This window comes from Pantherophis guttatus, chromosome 18, assembly GCF_059756535.1.
Source record: "Pantherophis guttatus breed Tessera chromosome 18, ASM5975653v1, whole genome shotgun sequence".
NCBI classification, from domain to species: Eukaryota; Metazoa; Chordata; class Lepidosauria; order Squamata; family Colubridae; genus Pantherophis; species Pantherophis guttatus.
This window is the reverse complement of record NC_142080.1, coordinates 11780178-11793996: the sequence shown is the minus strand read 5'-3', so window position 1 is coordinate 11793996 and position 13819 is coordinate 11780178. Positions and strand designations below refer to the sequence as shown.

The following is a 13819-nucleotide window of genomic DNA, read 5'->3' as shown; positions in this document are numbered from 1 at the left end:
TGGAAAAGCAGCTCTGGGCTTGTAAAGTACTCCTTTAAATTAAAAGTCTTTAAAAACAATTTAAACGGGGGCTTAGGAAGGAGAAAAGCCAGAAAATAGACAGTTAAATTGGCCACGCCCACCCAGTCACATGACCACCTAGCCATGCCCACCCACCCCGTCCGGTCCCCCAACAGTCTGAGGGACTGTGAATCGGCCCCCTCTTTAAAACGTTGGAGGACCCCTGCTCTACAACCTCAGACAAATGGCTGTCCAGAATATTGGGGTGCATCCCAAGGTCTCCTCACCTCCGAGAAGAAAACCTTCCCGATGGTCTTCTCTCTTAGATCGGGACGGGGCAGGTAGGTGTTGGCCTCTCTGAACATCACCTTCAGCCCCAGTTTAGAGAAGCTGACTAAATTCCCAAAAGAGCAAATATGGAGAGCTCAGACGAGATCTGCTGGTTAGGGAGAAGAAAATCACCAAGCTAGAGAAATCATGATCTGAATTCAATTACTCAATGAATTACTCCATTTAGAGAATTCCTCAACCTCCCTCTCGCCTCCCACTCTCTCTCACCCTCCCTCTCTCTTTTTCACTCTTCCCTTCCCTCCCTTTCTTCCCCTCTAACCTTTCCTCTCCCTCACTTTCGCCTTCTGTGTCTCCCTCCCTCCTTCTTTCTCTCCCTCCCTCCTCCCTGAGACTGATTTCTAGGATCTTACCCAATGAATCCAAACACAGGATGCAGTGAACCAATGCTCTTTATTGATCAACGTTTCTATTACAGGTATTTAGCTGGAAGTGGCCCCTGGACTCCTGGACCATGACTTAAGTACCTGGGAGGCGGAGCTAAGGGAAGGAGGGGTCAGGGGAGGATCTAGGTGGATGTAGAGTTAACCCTTATCATACCTGGGATGGTGAATGGTGGGCATTTATACATAACAAATCCCCCTCTAAATGCCCAACAGTTGGACCTGTTACAGAATCCATGGATCAGGCCCAATAACTGGCACGAGTCAATCATTTGAATAAGTCTCTTTTATTTACAGGTTCATCATTACGTCACATACTGCATCTGGAAGTGGAAGTCGGGGAAGAGTGTGTCTACTTTTTATACTTGTGGGCGGAGATTCAGGTAAGGAGTGGTCAGTGGGAGGTACTGACCAAGTGAGTATTGTAGTTAACCCCTGCACTACTGTGTCCCTGTTGACCCCTGGCATGAGTAAGGCATTTATTTCTGACAAATCCCCCTCTAAATGCCTGACCTGTGGCTGTGGATCTGACTGTTTAAATGGTGCCCAAGGGCGGATATTGAGTTTGGATACCAGGTGTGAGTGTTGCCTGCCCTGTAGTGGTTTCGTGAGTATGTCTGCAGTCTGTTCTTCTGTGTCGCAATGTATGGCCTTTACAAATCCGATTTTAGAGAGCTGTCTCACATGCTTGTACTTTATGTCAATATGCCTGGATCTCTGCCCTACCGCGTCGGCCATGGAGATTTCTATAGCGGCCTTGTTGTCTTCGTAGATGTTTATCGGATACGCAGGTTTGCACCACACACTGGCGAGTAGGTCGTCAAACCAGATGAGGTTGTTTGCGGCCTTGGATAGGCATATGTACTCCGCCTCTGTGGTTGAAGTGGCCACTAAGTTTTGCTTACCCGTGTACCAATGCACCGGACTATTGTTCAAGTAGAATACGTATCCTGATGTGCTTTTCCAGCTTTTGGTGTCACCGGCCCAGTCAGCATCAGCATAGCAGGAGAGGACGGGCTCATTGGACGGCTCTGGTTCTAGGACTAGACATGCGTCGGCACTTTGCTTCAGGTACCTCAGTACCCTCTTTACAGCGTCCCAGTGGTACATGGTGGGTTTGCCTATGTGCCTGGACAATAGATTAACTGATAATGCAATATCTGGCCTGGTCCAGTTGGCGATATATAAAAGAGAGCCTATGACTGACCTGTACAGTGTGTTGTCTTCAAACTCGGGTGATTCACCATGTGTATTTTTTAGGAAGTCCGGCTGCATGGGTGATTCACACCCCTTGGCATCTGCCATGTTGCATTTGTGTAGTATTTCTTCTATCTTTTCTTTCTGGGACAGTTGAAAGCCCTTAGGTGTTTCGTTGACCTGCATGCCTAGGTATCTGTTTATTTTCCCTAGGTATTTTAATGTGAAGTGTTCACTTAGTTTACTGGCGAAGGCGTTGCGGTTCCCTTCGTGTTTACTGATGTAAAGTATGTCGTCCACGTAGACTAGGATGTATTCTGGTGAATCCCCCTCTCTCCTAGTGAAAAAACAGTTGTCGGCTATGGTTGCTGTAAATCCCATTGACTTCAGGACCTCAACCAGGCACTCATACCAGCGTTTGCCAGATTGTTTCAGTCCATATAGGTTTTTGTGAAGTAGCCAGGTGTCCCCCCCTGTTGGTCTCTTTACTGTGTGGTGCCCTAACGTATATTTCCTTATCTAGGTTGGCATGCAAGTAAGCTGTCTATACATTGAACTGATGTACCTCTAGTCCTAGCAGGGAAGCGATGACCAGGGCACTCTTGACACTTTCAGTCCTTACAGTTGGTGAGTAAGTGTCAGTGTAGTCTTCTGGGAACCTCTGGGCAAATCCCTGGGCAACCAGCCTAGCCTTGTACAGGTTTTGGCCACCCTCCAGGTTCTTGATTTTGAAGATCCACCTGGTACCTATCGTATTTTTGCCCTCTGGAACCTCGGCTGGAATGTAAACTTCTAGCTCTCTCAGACTGTCCATTTCCTTGGCCATGGCTGATTCCCATTTCGACCTCTCCTCTTGTGGTAGTCTCAATACCTCTTCATATGAGTTAGGTGTGATATGGTTCGTGTGTATGTGCATCACATAGTCATTTAACCTTCTTGGTAATTGGTTCCTGGTTGATCTGACTGGCCTATCTGTCGTTTGTTCGGTGTCATGTAAGTACCTGGCTTCCTTTTGTGTTAGTGAGTCTACACTTATCTTGGGGTGATTCCCTTTCCATTCCTCAACCTTGATGCCTTGGAGCTTGGGTTTGTGTTCCTTCCTTTCCTGTCTATCTGCCGTTTCGTGTTTATCTTGCACTTGCTCGTCTGGCCTAGTCTCCTGCCTGGTGGATACCTCGTTGAGGTGTATCCTGGACCAGTTAGCTTGTTCATGGAATACCGCTGTCCTAGAGATCACGAATCTGTCGTTATTGTCCACAAATCTGAACCCCTTGGTACCTGGCTCGTACCCCATAAATCTCAGTCTCCTGGATACTTTGTCCCCCTTCCTGCGCAGCTGTTTGGGTATATGGACATCAGCAGTTACGCCGAATACATGTAGGTGTGCTATCTGTGGTTTTTTGTTGTACATGAGTTCGTATGGCGTTTTGTCTATTACACTGGACCAGGTTCTGTTGAGTGTGTAGTTTGAGTAAACTAAGGCCTCAGACCAAAAATGTTGACCAATTCCCGCGTCCTCTAAAGCGCACCTGATCATAGTCTGTAGCGTGGAATTCCGTCATTCTACGACACCGTTCTGAAAGGCCGAGAACGGGGACGACGTAAAGTGAAGCACGCCTTTGGATCTGAGCCAATGAGAGAAATCCTTTGACAGGAACTCAGATCCTCTATCTGTCATGATTTGTTTGATTTGTGTGTTGTTTTGAGTCTCTACCCTTTTGTAGAACTCTTTGAATTTTTGGAAGGCCTCATCCTTTCGTTTTAGAGTATAGACGAAGCCATAACGACTATAATCGTCTACGATGGTGAGAAAGTATCTTTTCTTGTATTTGATGGATGGCCTTAGGGGCCCCACCAGATCCATATGGACTAAATTGAATACTTGTTTGGTGGCGCGTGAGGATTTCTTAGGTCTGGGTTTGACCTTTAGCTTAGAACATTAGCACACCGAGCACTCGAGGTAATTTTCACAACTCTTTATTTTGACGCCCTCGGTACAGTTGGCCATTTTTTGGATTACGGGGAAACTGGCGTGCCCTAGTCTCCGGTGTAGTAAGTGAACACAGTCGTCATGCGTGAGTTTGCCTATCGATGGCCTTCCCTGGGTGTGTTTGGTGGAGTGTGTTTCATGTGTCATGTTCTCCTCACTCTCTGTCTCTCTCTCATTCACCTGTTCTTCCTCAGCTTTGTCCTGGTTAGTGTCCTTCGTGTATTCTGAGTTGGTGTATATGCTGGGTGTGTTATTCTCATGGAATGTTATGTATGGTAGCCCTTGCTTGATTGTCACTCTACCTACTCCCTCTCTACCCTTGCTGACGTGAGCCTTCCCTTCTACAAAGGTTACCTTGATCCCTGATTCTTCACTGAGTTTTAATGCAGCCAATATGTTGTGGGGTATCTCCGGGACCAGTAATACCCCCTCTATTTTCCCTATGCCTGGTAGCGTAACTACCCCCCTGCCTGTTACCTTAACCTCGCTTTGGTTTGCAACCTTGATTGAAAAATTCTCCTCTGTGAATGAGGAGAGCAGTTTTTGGTTATAGGTCGTGTGGTTGGAGGCCCCAGAGTCCAGAAGCCACGAATTGGCCTCCCCATCCTGACATGTTATGTGGGTGCGCTCCCCTATCCCATATAATGATCCTGTTCTGCTGTCACGTGAACTATCCCTGTTCCCCCTCCTGTCTCTGGGATTGGGTGAGTCCCTGCGTCTGTACCTCTCTTCAGAAGTGTGTCTCTCTGTCTGTCTGAACCTATGTTCCGGTCTGCTTCTCTCTCTGTGGTTCTTGGGGCAGTCTCTCTTGAGATGTCCCCTTGACCCGCAGCTATAGCACTCTGTTACGCCATGCTGCCTGTCTTGGAAGGCTACTTTCTTTTCATGTTTATGTTCTCTGGAGGGACCAGAGCGGCTCCTTTTCAGATTGTCTTCAGCGATCAGTTTGTTAGACAGCTTCTCAACGGACAGGAGGCCTAGACTAACAGTATCTAAGTGTGCTAAGAAGCTGTCCCATGAGTGATCTAAAGAGTTAATTATTACACTCTTCATGATCTGATCTGATATGACTTCCCCCCTAAGGTGTAGTTCTGCCCTGGTAGCGTTTAGGGACACCAGGTGCTCGCTTATGGGGGTCCCCGGTTTGACTCTGGCAGAGAAGAAATCTTTGGAAATCTGGGTAGTGGTTGCCACACTTTCACACTTTCAGCTCCGGCGTAGAGGTCTCTATCTCTCAGGTAGGCCTCGGCTTCGGTCTTGGGGGTCCAGGTGTGCTCCGGAAGGTGTCGTCTTGCAGCGGCTTCGTCAAAGTGAAGATCCTGATGGCGTTGGAGTCCCGGCGACGAATGCAGGTAGCTGCCCCAATCCCTGCGTTCTGGGGTGCGTGGCCTGGGCGATCGGAGGCGCGGTGTCCTTGGGGTGCGTAGGGGGGTTGGCGCGCTGGCGTGGGCATCGGTAGTCCTCGGGTGGGTGTTCCGGTGCCCCTCTCCTCGCTTTCCTTTTTGCTTGGGCCCCTCCGGTTCCCCTTTTGCGATTTTGAGGCCTGGGCTGAAGGCGGTGGCAAGGGTCTTCATGGCTTTATCGACTTGCCACTCGGTCGGGGTGCATCTGGAGTCCGAATCGGATTCTGTCCCCTCACCCCGGTCACTTTCTTCGCCGCTTAGGGTCGGGTATTTTTCGCGTGCCGGCCATTTTGAATTCTGGCTACCGATTGGACGGGAGTCGGCCATCTTGTCCGACCACGTGGTCAAAGATGGCCGCCGTTTCAAATTTTGAGCGGGGCTTCGCGGCTCGGTGACTGCTGTGGGGTCTTTTTGGGGCGATCCACTCACCGAGTTCAGCTTTTCGAGCTCCGGATCCTAGTCTTCCTCGCTCCTCGCCACATCGCGGTCCATTATGAAGCTTCGCAGGTCCGCGAGAAGGTTCTTGTCGCTGGCTCGCTCCTTTAGTAATCATAGGACGTCGAGTCGTAGTCTTTCTTCCTCCCGGTCATCATGGTCTGCTATTTTTCCTTTCTTGACCTCCCCCTTTTCTTCTGTTGCGGTGGCCTTGGGGTCGATCGAGGTTTCTGCCTTCCCTGGCGATCCCGCTGGGTTGCCCTCTCGTTGCTTCGGTGTCGTTGCCATCTCGTTGGCAGCGATGTGTCCTCATTGCGTGATCGGGAGTTATTGGGCCATAAAACCATCCTCTGCTACCATATTGTTACAGAATCCATGGATCAGGCCCAATAACTGGCACGAGTCAATCATTTGAATAAGTCTCTTTTATTTACAGGTTCATCATTACATCACATACTGCATCTGGAAGTGGAAGTCGGGGAAGAGTGTGTCTACTTTTTATACTTGTGGGCAGAGATTCAGGTAAGGAGTGGTCAGTGGGTGGTACTGACCAAGTGAGTATTGTAGTTAACCCCTGCACTACTGTGTCCCTGTTGACCCCTGGCATGAGTAAGGCATTTATTTCTGACAGGACCTGCTTGCGTATTCTGTACCCGTACCCCTAATTTAGTCGTAAGGTAGGCATGTTGTTTGCTGGGTAGAGGTTTGGTCAGGATGTCTGCGGCTTGCTCGGCGGTCTCACAATGTACAGCCTTAATAAAACCAATGTTTGTTAATTCTCTGACATGTTTGTGCTTAATGTCTATATGTCTGGACCTTTGGCCTACTGCTTCTGCCATGGATATGTCTATGGCTGCTTTGTTGTCCTCATGTATTACTATCGGGTAGGCCGATTCATTCATCTTTTGTACCATTGGAAAACTAGCGTGGCCTAGTTTTCTGTGTAGTAAGTGGGCGCACCCATCATGAATGGGTTTGCCAATATGTGGTTTCCCTTTGTGTGTTGTGTTTGTGGTGGGTTTGCCTCCTGCGGTGTGTTCTCCTTCACCCCCTCTATTTTCTGTGGGCATGCTTGTCCCTTTCTCGTTACTTTCTGAGTTAGTGTTTGAGTGCTCTTGGGGCACTAAGTAGGATAGTCCCCCTTCTATGATGATCTTTCCTATGCTTCTCTTTCCTTTGGTCATATATGCTTTCCCTTCCCTGAAGGTTGTCTCAATGCCCAAGTCTTTACTTAGTTTGAGTGTTGAGTGATGCTTTTCATGATATTATCAGAAATGGTTTCCCCCCTTTGTATGAGTTCTGCCCTGGTGGTGTTTAGCTTGAGTATATGTTCCCCCATGGGTGTCCCTGCCTTATGCCTGGCTGAGTAAAATTCCCTGGATATTTTGGTTGTAGTGGCTGCACTCTTACTGTAAAATAAATTAAGTATTTTTTATAGTATCTCTGCCACGGTTAAGTGGTGGCCAAGACTGGGGTAAATGCTGGGTGACAAGCTAGACATTAGCAGATAGTAAGCCCTGTGGTGCAAACAGTCAATCTCAAAAGTCCATGGCTTCTTGGGTGGGTCATCAAATAAGTACAACATATTTTCTTTCAGAAAAGCAATCTGTAGTTGGTGGTACCACTCCAAAAGATTGGCCCCATCTAATTTCAATTTGTAATTGTCAGCAGTGAAAGTTATATTACTTACAGTCTGTTGCTGTCCATGGTTCTTTATGTGAGTGAACTCACAATATGCTGGGGGAATGCTTGTTGCCAGTCTGAACTGACTTATCTCTATGTTCCTTGTACTTATCTCTATGTTCCTTGTACTTATCTCTATGTTCCTTGTACTTCCTGTAGGTGGCGACTGGGCATGCACGAGGCTCATTTCGCGCCGGAGGTCGTCTGGTGAGGAGCTCCTTATTGCTGCTCTCAGGCCTAGGCCTAGGCCTGCTGGTGGGGGGCTGGGCTCGCTCCTGGCGGGCCCGTAGCCCTCCCTGGGCGTCGGATGCCATGGCTGGGCCCCTGCATCTTGGGCGAAGGCTGGAAGAAGACGAGGAGGTGAGGCGGTCGCAGGTCGAGGATCCCTGGAGACGGTGGCGGCGGCTGTCGTAAGTCGAGGATCTCCCGGATTCGGCGGCACGGTAGCGGCGGTGTCAGGTATGCTTCCTTCAATATCCAGGAAAGAAAAACCCAAACTCAATCATTTTAAAGAGCTTAGTACTTTTACTGAATATGAAATGATCGCAACCCAGGTAAAGCTGGAAGTGAGCAAAATGCGCGAAATAGCATCTACTAAGCTTCTCCCCCCCCCATGTCCATTGACCATCATCCAATCCAAAGGTCTCCCAAAGGTCAGGTGGCATCACGTCTGGCAACGTCATTCATCAGGAATGTAGGGCAGTTGGTCAGCCGGCCCCTTTGGAGATTCACTTTCGTTTCTTGGGAAGACACGTCCTACAATGGAAAAAACACCTCCTGCACCTTCCCCCCCTTCGCCCCCTTTACTAGTCCCTCCCCCCGTTTCTTATGGCAGCTGAAGCAGGCAAAGCTGAGGCTGACATTCGGCCCCTCTTGCAGAAGAGAAGTTATTCCTAAATAAGAGAAAGGGAAAAAAGAGAGAAACAGAATATATACAATAATTATGGTTTATCTGGGTATTTGGTATAGAATTGCTGTATTTTCTTGGGAGCTCGGACATCCCGTTTATTCACCCATTCAGCCTGAGACAAAGGGAAATGTTTCCAGGCTATCAGATATTGGACTTTACCATGGTGTTTCCTAGAGTCCAAGATTTCCTTAACTTCAAAATGTTGCTCCCCCTCTATGAGAATGGGAATTGGAGGGGTGCTTTGATCAGCCCTCAGGGGAGACGAGTGTTCAGGTTTTAATAAACTAACATGAAATACAGGATGTATACGTCTCAAAGGTTTTGGCAATTCCAATTCAACTGTTACTTGATTAATCAGTCTAATCACACGAAATGGTCCTACATACTTAGGGCCAGTTTTTTCGACTTCTGGGTAGTCTGTAAATATTTAGTAGATAAATAAACTTTATCACCCACTTTATAAATGTGAGCTGGGGACCTTTTCTTATCGGCTTGCGCCTTATGGGCCCGGTGTGCCTCATCTAATGCCTTCCGAGTCACTGCCCATGTGCTCTTTAATTGTTCAATCCAATCCATCAAAGAGGGATTCTGGGGATCATCTTGTGGTAGCTCGGGAATGGGTACGAAATCCTGGCCCGAAGCGACCTTAAAAGGAGTGAATCCGTTGCTACTGTGTACGGAATTATTATATGCCACCTCTGCAAATGGCAACAAGTCTACCCAATTGTCTTGCTGGTAATTTACGTAACACCTCAGGTATTGTTCTAGAACCCCATTGGTTCTTTCATAGGCCCCATTTGTCTGAGGGTGGTGACTGGAACTCAGCCCCTGGGCGGAGCCTATCAACTTCAAAAACTCTGTCCAGAAACTGGAAGTAAATTGCACACCCCTTGGAGATCCATGTAGCCGGTAAATCTGCCGAATAAACAGTTTTGCAAGGGTTTTTGCTGAAGGGATCTTTGAGCAACGGATGAAATGTACTTGTTTGGAAAACAAATCAGTTACTACCCAAATGACAGTGCAGCCTTCACTCTCTGGTAAGTCCACAATAAAATCCATAGATATTTCCTTCCATGGGGCATTCGGTCTGGCCACACCTTGCAGTAATCCAGGGGGTTTTCCTGGAGGTCTTTTAGCCGAGGCACATACTGGACAGCTAGCCACATATGCCTCTATGTCCTTTTTAAGTGCAGGCCACCAAAATTGTCTCTTAACAAGATGTAGAGTCTTGACAAACGCAAAGTGTCCCACGGCCTTGGCATCATGAGCATATTTCAATACGGTTGTTCTTAATGTGGTCGGAACATACAATTTCGATCCAACCCAAGCTAGTCCGTCACAAAGTGTGCATTCATTCGAGTGGTTCTTAAACCACTCGTCAGTTTTTAGCGCTTCTCGCAATTTTTCGAGTAAATCGCCCAAGAGTTCTGGTTCAGGTTTTCCCTGCGCTCTGGTAGTGACAGGTGTTGCCAATTGTGTCGAGGGGATCATAGGTTGAACCACCTCCTTCTTGATGCTGTTATACTGCGGCAATCTGGAAAGTGCGTCCGCCATGAAGTTCTTTCCACCAGGAAGATAACGTAGGGTGAAATTGAAACGATTGAAATGTTGGGCCCAACGAGCCTGTTTTGGTGATAGTTTGTGTGGTGTTTTTAATGCCTCTAAATTCTTGTGATCAGTCCACACTTCGAAAGGGTGTTTCGCCCCTTCTAAAAATTGTCTCCATGTTAACAGCGCCCATCTAACTGCAAACGCCTCTTTCTCCCATATGGCCCATCTCCTTTCCGTTTCTGATAGTTTACGGGACGTGTAAGCACAGGGTTGTAATATCCCGTTCTCATTCTTTTGCAAGAGTATTGCTCCTACAGCTACGTCACTGGCGTCAGCTTGTACTACAAAAGGTTGTTCCATGTCGGGGTGTTTGAGCATTGGTTCAGCCGCAAACAGCTGTTTCAATTTTTCAAAAGCGGCTTGACAATCCATAGTCCATTCTAGTGGTTTCGAGGGTTTGGGCTCTACTTCCCCTTTCCTTTTTAGCAAGTCTGTAATTGGTAGTGCGGTTTCTTATGGCAGCTGAAGCAGGCAAAACTGAGGCTGACAGGCAGTGGATCCTGGGCGACGTTGGAGGACCTCCGGATGGGCCAGGAAGCCTGGTGGAGGCCGCGTGGTTGGTGAGTCATTGTTTCTTCTCCTCATTCCGCGGCCTAGGGAAGTTGGTGCGGCGGGTGGCGAGTGCGAATCCTGCAGGTATTCAGTCCTGCAGGCGGCTGGGTCTTGGGTGTAGTTTTTGGGGTGCGTTGTCCCACGTGGTGTCTGCTGGCGTGCTGCAAGAGTTCCGGTGGCTACCCTGCTGCTCTTTTGGGGGTGCTGAGCGTCGGTTTGTTTCTTCCTGGCTCCTGGGGACTTGAGTGCTGAGCCGAGTGCTGCAGCCAGGTTTTCGATCGTTTCGTCTGCTTCGGGCTCGATGGGTGAGCCCCTGCAGGCTTGTGATCTTGCTTGGGTGCTGTTTTGGGGGTCTTCCCCAGCGAAGTTGGGGTTCTCGCTGTTTCCCGCCATTCGATTTGAATCTCGGCTTCCCATTGGCTGTTGGCCATTCCAAGATGGCCACCGAGAGCATGGCGCGGAAATGAAATCCTCTACGTCCGGAGCTTCAGCTTGGGGATACCTTCCTCTTGCCGGGCTGAGGATTTCTTCTCTCTGTTGCTGGGTGCTCATCGCTGCTCCATTGCTTTCGAGTAGGCTTTGGAGTTTCGCAATGAGCTCCTCTTTGCTGGCAGTCGCTTCCATCATCCCCAGGATGGTGGATCGGAATTCTTCGTTGCTTGGTGGCTCTGCCCTTTCGCAGTAGTAGGTTTCTTCTCTTGGCCCTTCGTCCCTGAGTTGTGGACTCGGGTTGTAGTCTCCATCACCTTCAGTTGTGGTGGTCCTTGCTGTGGCACCTTCGAGAGCCTGCAGTTCTTTCATCTGTTTGATGTAGGCTCTGGTGGCCATTCTTTTCTCTGCCTCTGTCTGGGTTCTTGATTCTGCCATCTCTGTGAGTTGCGGGTAAACCGTCCTCTGCTACCAACCTGTGACTGATTTCTAGGATCTTACCCAATAACTCCAAACACAGGATGCAGTGAACCAATTCTCTTTATTGATCAATGTTCCTATTACAGGTATTTAGCTGGAAATGGCCCCTGGATGCCTGGACCATGTCTTAAGTACCTGGGAGGCGGAGCTAAGGTAAGGAGGGTTCAGGGGAGGATCTAGGTGGATGTAGAGTGAACCCTTATCATACCTGGGATGGTGAATGGTGGGCATTTATACATAACAGAACCAGCCTATGCCAGTCTTCAAAGCCCTGAAACCTCATTGAACATCAGTTAACTCTCCATTCGTATTTGTCTTTATCTCCCCTCCCATTTGTGTTTCCTTATTTATTTATTTTATTAAATTTCTATACCGCCCTTCTCCCGAAGGACTCAGAGCGGTGAACAGCCAGAAGATAAAACACAGAGATACAAAAATTTAAAATAGATTAAAAACGAATTAAATAATTTGGCTGAATTTAAAATACCCCATAATTTAAACAGATTAAAATTTGTATTTAAAATTTATATTTAAAAGGGGAGAAGATTTAGGCCAGGCCAGCTTGATGAAAGAAAAACGTTTGAAGCGTTTTTGCAGGACTAACATCTCTGAAAAAGAGGGCAGAATGTCAGAACTGCAATCTTCAACTTGGCACTTCACTGGCATCCTGCCACCAATTGTTAGGGGAGAGGATGGAGGCAATTGTCACGGACAGGGTAGAGTTGGCCTACAGGGAGGGCGTGTAACAGGCTTCAAAGAAACCACAGGTGTGAGAACCAGCCTGTTCCAGTCTTCAAGTCCACAAAGCCTGAGAAAAGAATGCAAACTTCACCAAGAGGCACCAAACATCTGAGCGGTTCCCCAAACACCTCCTCGGCACACCATTGGTTGAAGACGGACCGGTCGGGGTCGGTGGATGGGATGGTGAGAAGGGGAGAATTTTGCAAATTTTTGACCAGGAGCTTTAGTTCTAGCCTGCTTTTGCTGCAACCACTAATTCCTCTTTTAAAAACCTATCACTTCAACCAAGTGACACTTCAACCAAGTGTCCGGGAGGATCCCGGATCTGCGCACCTTCCGTCGCGCGCTTAAAATGTTTTTATTTCATCAAGCTGGCCTGGCCTAAATCTTCTCCTCTTTTAAATTTAAATTTTAAATACAAATTTTAATCTGTTTAATTATGGGGTATTTTAAAATTCAGCCAAATTATTTAATTCGTTTTAATCTATTTTAAATTTTGTATCTCTGTATTTTATCTTCTGGCTGTTCACCGCCCTGAGTCCTTCGGGAGAAGGGCGGTATAGAAATTTAATAAAATAAATAAATAAATAAATAAAACGGAGTGGAGGGTCTTTCTTTCCTAACGACCTACTTTTGGCAAGCCTAACAACATCATCCTGGGCAAAGGAAGGAGGCCAGGAACTTCCTGACATGATTGGGATACCTACTAGAAACACTCACGTCAAAGGACTCTTCCACCACATTTTTGTTGCGATTTGGTGAGATCTGGCCATGAATGGTGTGGATGGGTTTTAATTGTTTTCTTTTATTGAAAAGTTTTACAAACAAGAATTTTTTTTTTCAAATATTTCCCCTTCCCCGCCCCTTCCTTCCCCCCCTCTACCCCCCCCGGACTTCCCAGAACAAAATACAGGTAAAACAAGCTAAGCTAAGCTAACTAACTACAGATTCCTATCCCCCCCTCAACACTTTAACTCGCCTTTTACTTAACTAAATATACATACTCTTAACTTTTCTATTCATTCATAAGCTATTTGATACTTTTTAGTCCGATATTTGTTTTGAATATAATCAATCCATCTTCTCCATTCCAATATATATTTTTCTTGTGAGTGATCTTTCAAATATGCTGAAATTTTCACCATTTCTGCCAAATTTGCCACTTTTAATGTCCACTCTTCAATAGTAGGCAATTCTTCCTTCTTCCAGTATTGCGCCACCAAAAGTCTAGCTGCAGTTATTAAATTTAAAATCCATTTAGTCTCTATAACCATACAATTATACCCAAGAAAAACAATTGTGGGGTAAACTTTATCTTCTTTTTAAGAATATTTTGGATAATCCACCATATTTTAATCCAAAATGCTTTAACTTTTTTACAAGTCCACCATATATGATAATCACAATCACATCTCCAACACTTAGATTGCAAATTCGGATACATACAAGCCAACTTTTTAGGATCTAAACGCCATCTGTAAAACTTTATATAAAAATTTTCTCTTAAATTTTGTGCTTGCATAAATTTTACATTTGTTTCTATTTCTTGCATAAGTATCTTGGTTACCCAAACCATGTCTATTCTGGACCAGGACTTATGGGGGTTAGAATAATATGTGAATTTCTTTACCTCGGAATTATAAAATCTGCAACCATC

The 13819-nt window shown here is 46.8% G+C and overlaps 1 protein-coding gene across 2 annotated transcripts in view; it reads left to right on the top strand.

The window, feature by feature from the left end:
- The first annotated feature begins 9239 nt into the window (after positions 1-9239).
- Positions 9240-13819, top strand: part of LOC148111580 (maestro heat-like repeat family member 5) — a 36573-nt gene continuing 31993 nt past the window's right edge. The window contains exon 1 of one of the 2 annotated variants that reach the window (XM_087880768.1): positions 9240-11574. The gene's annotated coding sequence lies outside the window, so the exon portion shown is untranslated. The remainder of the gene's footprint in view (positions 11575-13819) is intronic. The other variant, XM_087880766.1, reaches the window with a different exon arrangement.